The sequence below is a fragment of the Pseudophryne corroboree genome, chromosome 2 (genome assembly GCF_028390025.1).
Source record: "Pseudophryne corroboree isolate aPseCor3 chromosome 2, aPseCor3.hap2, whole genome shotgun sequence".
In the NCBI taxonomy this organism is placed as follows: domain Eukaryota; kingdom Metazoa; phylum Chordata; class Amphibia; order Anura; family Myobatrachidae; genus Pseudophryne; species Pseudophryne corroboree.
Genome location: NC_086445.1, coordinates 909,293,238 through 909,309,063, shown reverse-complemented (window position 1 = coordinate 909,309,063; position 15,826 = coordinate 909,293,238). Strand labels below are relative to the sequence as shown.

Sequence of the window (15,826 nt, the reverse complement as noted above, 5' to 3'; positions counted from 1 at the left end):
CAGTGTGGGTGGGATACAGTGTGGTGGGATACAATGTGGGATGGATACAGTGCGGGTGGGATACAATGTGGGATGGATACAGTGCGGGTGGGATACAATGTGGGATGGATACAGTGTGGGATGGATACAGTGCAGGTGGGATACAGTGTGGGTGGGATACAGTGTGGGTGGGATACAGTGTGGGTGGGAGACAATGTGGGATGGATACAGTGTGGGTGGGATACAATGTGGGATGGATACAGTGTGGGTAGGACACAGTGCGGGTGGGATACAGTACGGGTGGGATACAGTGTGGGTGGGATACAGTGTGGGATGGATACAGTGTGGGATGGATACAGTGCGGGTGGGATACAGTACGGGTGGGATACAGTGCGGGTGGGATACAATGTGGGATGGATACAGTGTGGGATGGATACAGTGCAGGTGGGATACAGTGTGGGTAGGATACAGTGTGGGTGGGATACAATGTGGGATGGATACAGTGTGGGTGGGATACAATGTGGGATGGATACAGTGTGGGTAGGACACAGTGCGGGTGGGATACAGTACGGGTGGGATACAGTGTGGGTGGGATACAGTGTGGGATGGATACAGTGTGGGACGGTTACAGTGCGCGAGGGATACAGTGTGGGATGGATATAGTGCAGGTGGGATACAGTGTGGGTAGGACACAGTGCGGGTGGGATACAGTGCGGGATGGATACAGTGCGGGTCAGATACAGATGCTGTGTGGGACAAAGGGAAGCAAGCTCTTCCCCGACACATATTCACACCTGATTTAAATTGTAGAGCGTTATGCTGTGCGTTGGTGGGCAGAGAGGGGAGGACGTTGGTCTCAGGCAGCGATTGGCTAAGATCGCTGCCAGCGGTGAGAGACTGACTGCCCACTCATTTTTAAAAACAGGGTCAAAAACTGCCTATCTCTGATATCACATGCTTGTCTTCTAATCTCTCAGAGTATCTTTCTTTACTTTTCTAACATAACTTAATCACCTACCTGTCTATCTCAGGTGCATTACTGTTCCTCAACTGCACTCATTCCTTACATTCCCCCTTTCACTTTCCCTCCCATGTTACTTCTCTCTCTCTTACCTTTTCCTGCCTCTGCTCAGTATAGTAGTGTGTGACATGGATGGCAGCAGTGTCGAGTCCTGGCCCCGCCCCCTACACGATGTCATGTAGTGGGCGGAGCTTGCAGTATCAGGAAGTGCTGCACAGCACACTGAGCCCAGCCACCGAGCACCAGCACAGGCTGCAGCATCAGGGATACTGGCTGCACGGGGTGCTGTTAACCATACACTGCCTGATCGGGGTTGAGCTCCGATCACGGCAGCCGGACCAGTGGAGGGGTAAGTGCAGGCCTCTGTGGGGACAACGCTATGTAGCCAGTGTTTTTTTTTACTGTTAACACTGGCTGCATTGCAGGAGATCCTGTGGGCCTATTTTCAATGGGGGGCCTGGAGCTGCAGCTCCATCCGCCCCATTGTTAATCCAGCCCTGGCAGCAGCGAGTGTGCAGTGAATGCTGTGCTGCTTTATTACTAGTCAGGAGGCGAGCACACAGTCTGTGCTGCCTGGTAGGGAAGGGGTTACGAGAAAACTGTTATCGTTCTGGCTGGGGCATGATCTGGTCACGGGTGGCTGGTGCAGTGTGCTCTGTCAGGACAGGATGTGCTCTGTCAGGACAGGATGTTGCTGGTGATAGTAAATGCAAGTGAGGGTTGGAGGGAATTGAGGAGGGGGGATAATGATGGGTGGAGTGGGAGTTCCAAGCCTGAGACACCTGGTTTTACACAGTTTATACACTGACCATTGCACAGCCCAGGCAAGCCCCTTTCTGTATTACCTGCTTCTAAGCAATCATATATTCTTATTCTTTATAAGCCATGTCTTAAGATGGGTACACAGTGATAGATATATCTGCAGATCAATTGGTCTGCAGATATCTATGGACGTATCGGGCAGTGTGCAGGCATAGTGGAGGAACTGTAGGCACAGGGGAGTGTAGGTACAGGCACAGGGGAGGGAGTGAAGGCACAGCGGAGAGAATGTAGGTGTCGGGGAGCGAATGTAGGTGCAGGCACAAGGGATGGAGTGTAGGCGCAGGGTGAGAGTGCAGGCGCAAGAGATATACTGTAGGTGCAGTGAGAGAGTGTAGATGCAAGGGAGAGAGTGCAGAGGAGAGAGTGCAGGTGCAGGGTGTGAGTGTAGGTGCTGGGGAGAGAGTGTAGGTGCTGGGGAGAGAGTGTAGGTGCAGGGGGAGAATGAGTGCAGACGCAGGGAAGAGAGTGAGTCGGTGCTGGGCTGGTTCTGTGGGGAGAGACGGCAGGATACCCCTGCAGGCAGAGTCCGGGAGGATCGGTGACCTACTGGCTAGAAGAGTCCCTGCCCAACATCCATGTTCGCAATAAGCACCGCAGTCAGCACTGTAATGTACGGATGACCGCACACGTCTATCACCTTGCCCACAAGTATGTACCTATGACAGGATCCAAAACAGCATGGATTTACTGGTGGGAGATCATGCCAAACAAATCTTATTGACTTTTTTGACTCTGTGACGAAAATAATAGATCAAGGGGGAGCTGTAGATGTAGCATATCTAGACTTTAGTAAGGCATTTGACACTGTCCCACATCGCAGACTGCTAAATAAACTTGAAAGAGTGGGGGTGGATTATAAAACAGTTAAATGGATAAGAACCTGGTTGCAGGATAGGAAACAGACAGTTGTCGTGAATGGACTGCAATCTATGGAGGGAAATGTTACCAGTGGAGTACCCCAGGGATCTGTACTTGGTCCAGTTCTCTTTAATATCTTTGTTGGTGACATTGCAGATGGTATTGAAGGGAAAGTATGCCTTTTTGCAGATGATACAAAGATATGCAACAGGGTAGACACACCAGGAGGGGTAAAACAAATGATTGATGACCTAGGTAGGCTTGAGAAATGGTCAAGAACGTGGCAACTACAGTTTAATGCTAAAAAATGCAAAATCATGCACTTGGGTCTTAAAAACCCAAAGGCTAAATATAGTATCAAGGGTACTATAATGGAAACTACTGAGGAGGAAAGGGATTTAGGAGTCACTACTTCAAGTGACTTGAAGGCAGGAAAGCAATGCAACAAAGCAATGAGAAAGGCAAGTCAGATGCTTGGTTGCATAGGGAGGGGAATCAGTAGCAGGAAAAAGAAAGTGATAATGCCACTGTATAGGTCATTGGTACGGCCCCATCTGGAATACTGTGTCCAGTTCTGGAGACCATGGCCCTCATTCCGAGTTGATCGCTCGCTAGCTGCTTTTTTTTTTTTTTTTAATTTGTGTAATTTTTTATTACAGTTTTTCACAGGGACAAGATTAAAAAAAAAAACAACAACATTAAATACAGAACAAAACCAGAACAACAAACAAAACAAAGAAAAAAATTACAGGAAAAATACAGTAATTAATACCATCTGTGTCACAGTGTCACATGGAAAAAGATAATAAGTGTCACGGCAACATCGCAAATTCACATAGTAAGCCTCAATCAGTCAGAGAATATTGCTCCAGCTGTAGCCAGACGGGAGGTATTCCACCTATCCCACTTGCTAAAGTAATGGGGTAGGGTCCCTCTAGACCTATGTGTAAACCTCTCATGTCCTGACACCTCATTTACTAGGGCTCGCCAGTTGTACACATTGGGGGAAGAAGTAGCAAACCAGTTACGCGCTATAATCACCTTAGCTAAGGTAGTCAGGCAAAGAACATATTTGTATAGTGCCGGGCAGTAGGATTCCTCTAAGTCTAGCGCAAACATACATATAGTAGAAGAGAGGGGGGGCAGCGTAGGTTGCTCGCTAGCTGCTTTTAGCAGCAGTGCAAACGCTAAGCCGCCACCCTCTGGGAGTGTATCTTAGCTTAGCAGAAGTGCGAACGAAAGGTTAGCAGAACTGCTCGAAAAAATGTTCATGCAGTTTCAGAGTAGCTCCAAACCTACTCCTACCTTGCGATCGCTGCAGACAGTTTAGTTCCTGTTTTGACGTCACATACACGCCCTGCGTTCGGCCAGCTACTCCCCCGTTTCCCCAGGCACGCCTGCGTTATCTTCTGACACGCCTGCATTTTTTAGCACACTCCCGGAAAATGGTCAGTTACCTCCCAGAAACGCCCCTTTCCTGTCAATCACTCACCGATCAGCCGAGCGACAGAAAAGAGAAAACTGCATAGTTTTGTGTGAAAGTACTTTGCGCGTGCGCATTGCGGCCCGTGCGCATGCGCAGAAATGCTGCTTTTTAACCTAACCGCTGTGCTGCGAACAACGGCAGCTAGCGATCAACTCAGAATGACCCCCCATATCTCCAGAAGGATATAAATACATTAGAGAGCGTACAAAGACGGGCAACTAAAATGGAGCATGGCCTACATCACAAAACTTACCCGGAAAGGCTAAAAGATCTTAACGTATAGTTTGGAGGAGAGAAGGGAAAGGGGGGACATGATAGAAACTTTCAAATATATCAAGGGTCTTAAAGTTCAGGAGGGAAACATTCTCAAAAGAAGAGAAGTATTAGAACTCGAGGACATACACTGAGACTGGAGGGAGGCAGGTTCAGGGGAAATTTAAGGAAAAATTACTTCACAGAAAGGGTAGTGGATAAGTGGAATAGCCTCCCATCAGAGGTGGTAGAAGCTAAGACTGTAGAGCAATTTAAACATGCTTGGGATAGGCATATGAATATCAGGGCCGAAACTAGGTTTCTCGGCACCCGGGGCGAGGCGGTAATTTAGCGGACCCCCCCCAAAAAAAATAATATTTTTTTTTATAAATAAATAAATAAGTAAAATAAAAATTAATAATAAATATATATACATATATATATATATATGTGTACAGTGTGTATATATATATATATATATATATACACATACACACACACACACACACACAGTATATATAGTGCCAGTCAAAAGTTTGGACACACTTTCTCATTCATTTGAATGAAAAAGTGTGTCCAAACTTTTGACGTGTGTGTGTGTATGTGTATGTGTGTATATATATATATATATATATATACACACATACACACACGTGTGTGTATATATATATATATATATATATACACATACATATACTATATATATTGTAAAGCCTCTTTCCCAGCCCCCCTCCCTCACAATGCCCACTTGCCTCAGTGCAAAGTATTGGAAGCTGTTAACTTGTCTCCGGCTCTGTACTCTCTCAGCATCCCTCCGGAGGTCTTGGCAAGCAGTTAGACCGCCGGGCAGGAGAGAGTGCGGAGGCGCTCCCAAGCGGGAGGGCAGAGGGTGGCCGGCGGCCGCACATGCAGAGGGAGGCAGATGGAGACTGGTCACGGTGCCATACGCGGCTGCTGCAGGAGATGATCGCGGCGGGCAGGTGGGGAGGAGCAACTGGGTAAGGGGACCTGGGAAGTGTTCTCTGTTGTCTGCGCCCCCCTCAAGTCCTGCGCCCGGGGCACGTGACCCCTTAGCCCCCCCCCTAGTTACGGCCGTGTGAATATCCTTACAAAGAATTAAGGTTCAAACAGGGTTGAGATTGCCTAAAGGATAAAAAAAAGGGGCAGCCTAGATGGACCACGTGGTTCTTATCTGCCGTCAAATTCTATGTTTCTATGTTACATTGCAGGGATGTAGTTAAGTGACCGTCACAACACCTCCCCCTAATCCCACCCCCTGAGAATCCCGACAGTCGGCATGCCGACTAACAGGGACTATTCCCTCTCGGGTGGCGGTATGCTGACTGGCGGTCTCCTGACTGGTGGTCACGCATACCCAAACCACATTGGCAACTAAGGATTTGAAACTTGTGCCCTTGGTGTTTCAATTTGCACAATACAGGTAGCATTGGTTTTTTGCTGGCTAGCATTTTTTCCTAGCCTATGTGCTGTCAAAATCCACAGTACAGTACATGGGAGGAGTTTACAGGTGTTTGGGAATTACAAATCCGGGGGGTCATTCCGACCCGTTCGCACGCTGCGGTGCGAACGGGTTGGCTCTGCGCATGCGCGGTAGACGCAATGTGCAGGCGTGTCGTTGCTCAGCGACGGGAGTTGCTGGGCAACGACGGCGGGAATGAAGAAAGCGTTCGCAGCGTGGACCGCAAGATGATTGACAGGCGGGAGGCGGATCGGGGCGTCTACTCACCGTTTTCCGGGCGGATGTCTGACATCAATTCCGGGCCCTTCATCGCTGGATTCATCACACAGGGTAAGTAACTGCAGGGCTAGTCTTGTTCTGCACAAAATCTTTTTAGCATAGCAGGGCTGCACAAGAAATCGCAGCCCTGCTATGCTAAAATACACTCCCCCATAGGCGGCGTCTAGTTGATCACACGAGCAGCAAAAAGTTGCTACGTGCGATCAACTCGGAATGCCCCCCCCCCCCCCTAATCCTAAAATGTATAGTACTTTTGCTAAATGCTCCATGGTGGAAGTAAACATATTTACTATATAAATGTGAAAACTGATGAGTAATTGGTCACAGAAATACACTAACGCGCAGTGAGATTATCACATACTTTCCCACTATTCCAGAATGTCTGGAAGACTCCTGAATTCTGGAGAGCTCACCTGGGCTCCCGGTAGAGTACACTAGTCAATTGGAAGGGTATACGGATGGAAGGGGTGGTATTCAGTATGCCGGCCTTTGGGATCCCGGCCCCGGAATCCCGACACCCAGCATACCGACAACTATTCTCCCTCTTGGGGGTCCACGACACCCCTGGAGGGAGAATAGATTGCATGGTGTGCGCAGCGTGGCAAGCGCAGTGAGCCTGCAATGGGCTCATTTACGCTCGCCCAGCTGCCCCCGCTGCCAGCATGCCGGCGGTCGGTATGCTGGGCGCCAGGATCCTGGCTGCCGGCATAACATACTACACCCAGATGGAAGATAGGCAGTAAACAGATACAGTCAATAGGTCAACACCAGATGGCCAATTTCCATTAAGGATCAACACCACACTGTCTAGATGCCGTGTGACTGTTACGTCCAAATCGTGATGTTCGGGGAATCTCAGTAGCAGCTCTGAACGTGCATGAGCTGCATGGACAACTGAATAAAACCTTTAAAATAAATAAAAAACAGGATGTTTTCCTCCACGTAAGGTGTGCCAATGACTTACTATGAGTGGGCCACTGTTTGCGACAGATATCACTGAAATAGTTTCTACTCATTTCATATAAAGGGGAAATTCAATTGTTTGAAAAGTCGGTTGGTTGTCTTTTTTCCCCCTGTCTATTAGATAGGAAAAAAACATACACCCAACAGACTTTTGAAACAATTAAATACCCCCATAATGTCAGAAAATGTTGGCTGCCAAAAAAGTTTTGAGACACCTGCTAATAACAATATTCACACCCTGCAGCTAGGGCATGTTAGATATAGTGAGAGCGGATCCATACCTCCTGGACTTTGTAAAAGATAAATGACAGCTCTGCAGTTTCCCTGCTGTACAGTGTAATAATTAGCGGTATTACTAAGTGAATAAATTAGTATTAGTACTGGAAGTGTGCTGTGGCACTGTATGTGGGAGAACTGGATGCTCAGCAGTAGTTGGCTGGTACTCACCCTGCTGCTGCTGCTGCTGCTGCTGCTGAGGTCTCTGCTGCTGTTCACAATGCACTAGGACTGGGAGGGCTGGATGATGAGCTGCTGTAACTACACTGTACCCTCCCCTCCTGCACTCACCGGACCAGTTCCCTGCCTGCACACAAAGCCGATGTGCTTACTCATGATGAAAGAGGCAGCCAGCCGTCCACCAATCCTAGGCCTGCACAGTCGTCGCCCGGCAACAAGCCCCCCCCCCCCCTTCCCTGTTGTAAAAGTAATCCTGGACAGTAATTAGTACCAGGTGAGGTATTTTATATTATATATACTGTATATGTATGTGTATATATATATATATATATATATATATACACAAACATACATACCATTAATTATGACAAGTCACATCATGCACTTCTAGGTCTTTTATGACACTGGAAGGAATGGGTGCAGATGCGATATGCAATCATTACTCTAAATTACAATATATAATAAGAGGTTGTTAGCATATAATTGGCCAATAATATGGGCTTGCCCACTGCGTAGAGGTCACCTCTATCCCTACACTTTGAGGTTCAAACTGTAACTACCTTTGCTTATCCCATACTTTATTACACCTCACTATTTTCTACTAGTGTAATACCTTAGTTTTTTTTTTGGGCTGGGCTGGTTTGGGGGTGCCCTGCACCCCGGATGTAAATATTCTAATCTCCTATATAATTGCCCAGATCTGTCACTCTGTGACTGTGTGGCTAATGCTGGGCGTGGCTAGGAGCTCTCATTGGGTTAGCAGCAGGTCTATCACACCCAGTCCACAGCTGATTGGGCGAGAATCGCTCTCCCACACAGGTTACATCCAATGGGAGGCTCTGTCCTTTGACTGCTGTGTGTTCCCAGAGGAGGATTAACAGTGGAGCTGCAGCTCCAGGTCCACACCCCAAAATAGGCCCACTGCATCTGCAGCAACACACCCTCCAACAATCTACACATAAAAATCGCTACAAATTTTAAAGGGGGGCGTGGCCACAGGTACCTTTTCCTATACTTTCAATGGAAGTTTGGAGAGCCAAAAATCCGTACAGACCATAAAAAAAAGGTCCTGTATCTACCAAAAAGGTACAGCTGGAGGGTATGCCACTGCATCTGCAGCAAGTCTCTGTGCTGTAGATAGAGGGGGGGGGGAACCTTTTACTGCAGCGGCCTGATCGCTCGCTGCAGTACGTCACAGTGCAGCGATCAGGTCAGAACTGGCCATGCGCTGGCGCCGTGATTGACAGGCAGAGGCGGGAGGGGGTGGCACAGCGGCATTTGCCCACCGTTTTGTGGCCACGGTCCGGCTAACGCAGGTCCTGGCTCCGCAACACAGCACCTGGCCAGCCTGGAAGCCCCGAGATGGCTAATGTAACGGATAGAGTGGGTGATATCGCGGAGGGTAATGTCTGGACGCTGACACTGACACTGCACAGCACTCTCACCTTTTACATTGATTCAGCGAGTCAGTCAGCTCTGCCACCAAGTCACTATTGTTAGTGCCGGTGTCCCAAGGCGCCGCATGACAGGGAAGTATAGTCACTAAATAAACTACAGCTCCCAGCAACCCTTAGCGCCAAAGCATTCAGGCGCTAAGGGCTGCTGGGAGCTGTAGTTTATTAAGTGCATCTTCTTCCCTGTAATGCAGTGCGTTGGGACACCAGCGCTAACAATAGTGATTGGCTGCTGTGCAAGTTTCCGGGAGAGCCACTGCCAAAGGGAGGACAGCAGCCTAGCTGCTTCCAGGAGGAAAAGCAGGAGAAGCATTACCCGCCCCTCCCTCACTCGCAGTACCTCCGGGCCCCATCCGCGGCACCCGCACATACACCCTCAACCACCCACAGTGGCTCCGGAGCCCCTCCCCCACCCGCAGTATCCCTGCACCCGCCCTTCCCCACCCGCGGTGGCTCCGGATCCCCACCCACAGCACCCGCCCCTCCCCCATCACCGCGCCTGCCCAACCCCCACCACCCCCGCAATCGCCGCGCCCCCCTCCCCAATCCGCGTCTCCCCCATCCACAGCACCTACTAGGTGATTCATCAGGCCCTGCGTGCGCTGTTCACGCCGTTGCAAGGGGCTACGACCCCTTAACCATCGCACGCCCTTTGTCCATGCATTATTTAACCACTCACACAATTATGATTGGAGGTAATACTCCATATAATACAACTATTGCACGCCACAAGAGCGTGCAAGGGTTAAGGGGGCATAGCCCCTCACGACGGTATGTAGAGCGCTAAGAATCACCTAGTTTATAGTACTAATTGCATAGTGCATCTGTACCCATTTCTTCTAGCGTAGTACCATGAATTTCAGCATATAGCACTTCTCATTACAACCACTAGGGTGTGCAGTCTAGACCCATTCCCCTTGTAAGGTCTTTTATGACACAAGCTGATGATCCACAGGTTGCATTAAGGCATAGGGGGTCATTCCGAGTTGATCGCTTGCTAGCAGTTTTTAGCAGCCGTGGAAACGCATTGTCGCCGCCCACTGGGGAGTGTATTTTAGCTTTGCAGAAGTGCGAATCTTTTTGTGCAAAACAAGACCAGCCCTGTAGTTACTCTTTGTGTGCATTGATTCTAAGGACGGTGGGACGGCTTTGACGTCACACACCTGCCCAGCGTTCGCCCAGCCACGCCTGCGTTTTCCCCGACACGTCTGCGTTTTTCTAAGCATTCCCTAAAAACGGTCGGTTGACACCCAGAAATGCCCACTTCATGTCAATCTTCTTGTGTTATGCCGTGCGACTGAAAGCTTCACTAGAACCTGTGCAAAACCACAAAGGACTTTGTACCCGTACGTCACACGTGCGCATTGCGGTGCATACGCATGCGCAGATTAGACTTTTTTCCACTGATCACTGTGCTACGAACAACGGCAGCTAGCGATCAACTCGGAATGACCCAGCCATAGTTGCCTACCCTCCCTCATTTTGCAGGAGACTCCCTGAAATAGTAGCAAGCTCCCTGACTCCCTGAATAGACCAGCAATCTCCCTGATTACACCTTACCCCTATTATGCAGCTGTTACATTCTTGGGGAAACAAAAGAAATCAGAGATATACTGTATACATTTAAATGGGCTCATCGGTGCCATTTCCATGCATTGGTTATAAGGCACGATGATCCCTGTGGCTACATGCATTTTAAATAAGGTTTCTCGTGGCCACTTACAGTATATGGAACCTCTTGCAAAACATAATACACAAACAAATCCCAAAAAATATCAGTGTCTTTTCTTCAACAGTTAGACCTTACTAACTTTGGGGCTCATTTACATTTGGATGTAAGTCATTTTTATGACATGCCTCTCAGATGTAGCAGTACACGTCCGCGCTGATAGGTGTTACTTTCACAATCTCCATGAAATGCTTTTTCAAAAGTAGGCAAGTGTGCATTAAGGGGGTTACACACGTAGAGATGTGTGCTGAGCGATCTATCACAGACCCCTCAGCACACATCTCTCCCCCCCGCTCAGCACCCAGCGCGATGTGTGCTGAGCGGAGGGGGGCGCTCACTTCACACAGCGGTGAAGTGAGCGACCAAACTAGATTGTGCCTACATGCAGGCAAATCTAGTACCGGTGATAGCGACACAAGGAGCGATGTGCGCTTAATTTCTAGTCTGATTGCTTAGAAATTAATCAAAAATCGCTCCGTGTGTACCTAACGTATCAGCTTGGAGGTGGGATCATTTGTCTGGTTTACAGGTGAGAGATGGAAGCTGCTTCCTATAGAATACATTACTAAAGAAAAGGGAGCAGTTTGGTTGTATTATTTAGGAACAGCTATACAGTGCACACATAGGGCCTCATTCATGTTTGCATGCAATGGGCATTGTTCACGCAACAGAGCAGTATCGGTAAATTGCACATGTGCTGCGATTGCAATACTCATGCACGAGAGTAACGCTGCGATCCCGCTCGCACTGAGAATTTTGTCGCAGAGTGATTGACAGAAAGTGGCATTTGGGGGTGTTAACTGGGAGTTTAACAAAAGTGGTTGGGAATACGTAGGGGTGTCATGGCCGTTTTCATGTCATGTATGTTCTGATTGCTGCGTGATCTTACGTGCAAATACATGGCGACCGAGCCACTACTGCTGTGGCCAGTCTGCGTAGCCATAGACCAACCCTTAGCTTCAGTGTTCTCCATAATTGCGTAAAGTCTGCAATTGCCATTCAGCTTGTGATGAGTCCGGTGGGCGCCTAATTCATTTCTATGAAACATTTCTCAGATGTAGCTGTACACGTCTGCACTTACAGTCACAGGCATTCCTTACACAATCTCCCTGCAATGCTATTTCAATAGTAGGCAAGTATGTATTGTGGTATATATGAAGGAGCTGTACGTTGCTGACAGGGACGTGCGTGTACTCTATCGCTCCTATTAAGATGTGTCAGGTTAGTGCAAGAGCTATGAGGGTGTGTGGTAAGGAAAGTCATGTTCTTTTGTTTACACTAAAGCTGCCTTAAGGCCAGTACACACGGGGAGATATGTGCGCTGAGAGATCTAGCACAGAACGCTCAGCACACATCTCTCTCCCACTCAGTGGAACGGGGGGGGGGGGGGAGCTTATCTCTCCCAGCGGTGAAATGAGCGATGTGCTAGATTGTGCAAGCATGCAGGCCAATCTAGTGCCGGCGATAGCCAAGCGCAGGGCCGCGCATCGCTATCGATGTGGGGCATACACATACTTGCTTACCTGACCCTCTCCACAAGGGAGAAAATGCTCTGTTCCTGGAAATGTATGATTGCCATCACCTGTGGTGAGCTAGTTAATTGATAAGAAAGGTGTTTCACCACAGGTGATGGCAATCATACAATGCCAGGAAAGTCCAGGAACATAGCATTTTCTCCCTCATGGAGAGGGTCAGGTAGGCAAGTATGGGCATACACACAGAGAGATCCGTTCTTAACTTCTACGCAATCTAGTCAGAACGCTTAGCATTTAAGCACAGATCTCTCCAAGTATACCACCCTTTATCAAGAGTGATTATCAGCTGAGAATAGGCGGTGAAAAATGTAAAGTAGGATTCTATAAATTTAAAGTATAATTACATCACTGTGTGCATAATCCTTGCAGGAGTGGGAGAATTCTGCTTTTGGGTATTATGTAAATGTTTTCAGGTGAGCAGGTTCCTCAGGACAGGGGGCAGGACAATTAAATATCAGAAAGGAATGTGGAGGACTGCTCCTTCAGCTCGTAGGCTAAAGCCATTTACAGACAACTCTGATCTATCCAATCTTGGGCACTGCTTTTTGCAGTGGACTAAACAGCCACAATAAAGACACATCCCAGCAGTTTTGCTATTAAGGTATGCGAAAACTGAGGCAGGGCATGCTGAGATGTGTAGTTCCACAGCAGCTGGAGGGCCGCAGATTGGAGATCCATGGTATAAAAGATCAACCTAGTTAAGGTCGACAGTTATTAGGTGGGAAAATGGTCGACACGGGACAGGTAAGCACATAATAAAGGTCAACATGGAATTTTTGACTGTTTTTGGTGTCATTTTTTCCGTAACACGACCAGGAACCCCAATATATCACTATGTCCCCTTGCTGCGGGTTACTATTCCCAATTGCAGTTTTTTTTTTTTAAAAGCCATGTTGACCATTTCCATTTCTTGTGTCCACCTGCCCCATGTCAACCATTTTAATGTGTCAACCTTTTTCCTATGTCAACCTAAGTAGTGCCGCCCTACCATCCAGATACCCTGTTCTCCATACTAGCTGAATGGACTCCTCTTACTCTACTGCAGGCATTCCCAACCGCGGTCCTCAAGGCACACCAACAGTGCTGGTTTTAGTGATATCCAGGCTTCAGCACAGATGGTTAAATCAAAATAACTGAGGTACTAATTAAGTCACCTGTGTTCAAGCCTGGATATCACTAAAACCAGGACTGTTAGTCAGAGGCGTATCTAGGGTAGGGCGAGTGGGGCACGTGCCCTGGGCGCCTTGGCAGGCCCAGGAGAGGGGGGCGCCGCCGGCGTCCAGGGCATCATGCCCCACTTGCCCCCATCAACCCTAAATGTGAGGGGAGGAGAGCGCAGCGTCTCTCCCTTCCCTCACCGCCGCTGCCAGCACTAGCAGCGCTGCTGTGTCCGGTCTCCGGCGCTAGCCAATCGGAGCTTGCGGACCGGCTCCTGATTGGCTGCCGGTCCGCGAGCTCTGATTGGCTAGCGAACCGGCGCCAGACAGCCGCCGGAGACCTGGAGCGGTGAGGGGAAGGAGAGGCACATAACAACAAGCCAGCGGCCGGTGAGTGACGGGGGGGGTCCTGCGGCACGGGGGGTCCGGCGGCACAGTGGGGCAAGTATCTGGCACCAAGTGGGGCCTGGCACTGTGGGGCATGTATCTGGCACTGTGGGGCAATGTAACTGGCACTGTGGGGCATTGTATCCGGCACTGTGGGGCAATGTAACTGGCACTGAGTGGGGCATGTATCTGGCACTGTGGGGCATGTATCTGGCACTGTGGGGCATGTATCTGGCACTGTGGGGCATGTATCTGGCACTGTGGGGCAATGTAACTGGCACTGTGGGGCAATGTAACTGGCACTGTGGGGCAATGTAACTGGCACTGAGTGGGGCATGTATCTGGCACTGAGTGGGGCATGTATCTGGCACTGAGTGGGGCATGTATCTGGCACTGAGTGGGGCATGTATCTGGCACTGAGTGGGGCATGTATCTGGCACTGAGTGGGGCATGTATCTGGCACTGAGTGGGGCATGTATCTGGCACTGAGTGGGGCATGTATCTGGCACTGAGTGGGGCATGTATCTGGCACTGAGTGGGGCAATGTATCTGGCACTGTGGGGCAATGTATCTGGCACTGTGGGGCAATGTATCTGGCACTGTGGGGCAATGTATCTGGCACTGTGGGGCAATGTATCTGGCACTGTGGGGCAATGTATCTGGCACTGTGGGGCAATGTATCTGGCACTGTGGGGCAATGTATCTGGCACTGTGGGGCAATGTATCTGGCACTGTGGGGCAATGTATCTGGCACTGTGGGGCATTGTATCTGGCACTGTGGGGCATTGTATCCGGCACTGTGGGGCATTGTATCCGGCACTGTGGGGCAATGTATCCGGCACTGTGGGGCAATGTATCCGGCACTGTGGGGCAATGTATCCGGCACTGTGGGGCAATGTATCCGGCACTGTGGGGCAATGTATCCGGCACTGTGGGGCAATGTATCCGGCACTGTGGGGCAATGTATCCGGCACTGTGGGGCAATGTATCCGGCACTGTGGGGCAATGTATCCGGCACTGTGGGGCAATGTATCCGGCACTGTGGGGCAATGTATCCGGCACTGTGGGGCAATGTATCCGGCACTGTGGGGCAATGTATCCGGCACTGTGGGGCAATGTATCCGGCACTGTGGGGCAATGTATCCGGCACTGTGGGGCAATGTATCCGGCACTGTGGGGCAATGTATCCGGCACTGTGGGGCAATGTATCCGGCACTGTGGGGCAATGCAACTGGCACTGAGTGGGGCAATGTATCTGGCACTGAGTGGGGCAATGTATCTGGCACTGAGGGGCAATGTATCTGGCACTGAGGGGCAATGTAACTGGCACTGAGTGGGGCAATGTAACTGGCACTGAGTGGGGCAATGTAACTGGCACTGAGTGGGGCAATGTAACTGGCACTGAGTGGGGCAATGTATCTGGCACTGAGTGGGGCAATGTATCTGGCACTGAGTGGGGCAATGTATCTGGCACTGAGTGGGGCATAGTATCTGGCACTGAGTGGGGCATAGTATCTGGCACTGAGTGGGGCATAGTATCTGGCACTGAGTGGGGCATAGTATCTGGCACTGAGTGGGGCATAGTATCTGGCACTGAGTGGGGCATAGTATCTGGCACTGAGTGGGGCATAGTATCTGGCACTGTGGAGGTGGTGACGCGGGGAGTGAAGTTTCTTCACTCCCCCCGTCACCCAGCGCTATAGCAATGCATGCTAATATGGACAATCTCATCCATATTGGCCTGCATGTATAAGCGATGGGGCACCAACGATGAACGAGCGCTGGGCCGCGCATCGTTCATCGTTGGTGCCTACACACTGCATGATATGAACGAGTTCTTGTTCATTATATCGTGCAGTGTTATCTTTAAGCGTGTAGGGCCCTTTACTGTTCTAATCGTAAAGCACAATGGAATATGCTGCACTATATAAGAAACTATTAATAAATAGTAGTTATCTCCGATATCTG

General features: G+C 49.5%; 1 protein-coding gene across 5 annotated transcripts in view; it reads right to left on the bottom strand.

The window, feature by feature from the left end:
* The window catches only part of LOC135050015 (apoptosis-inducing factor 3-like), a 309,250-nt gene extending 295,876 nt beyond the window's left edge, over positions 1-13,374 (bottom strand). The window contains exon 1 of one of the 5 annotated variants that reach the window (XM_063956102.1): positions 13,303-13,374. The gene's annotated coding sequence lies outside the window, so the exon portion shown is untranslated. Of the gene's footprint in view, positions 1-1,092; positions 1,165-7,587; positions 7,750-12,302; positions 12,342-13,302 lie in introns of those variants that run through there. The other 4 variants (XM_063956100.1, XM_063956103.1, XM_063956098.1 and 1 more) reach the window with 4 other exon arrangements.
* Between the last annotated feature and the right edge of the window lie 2,452 nt (positions 13,375-15,826).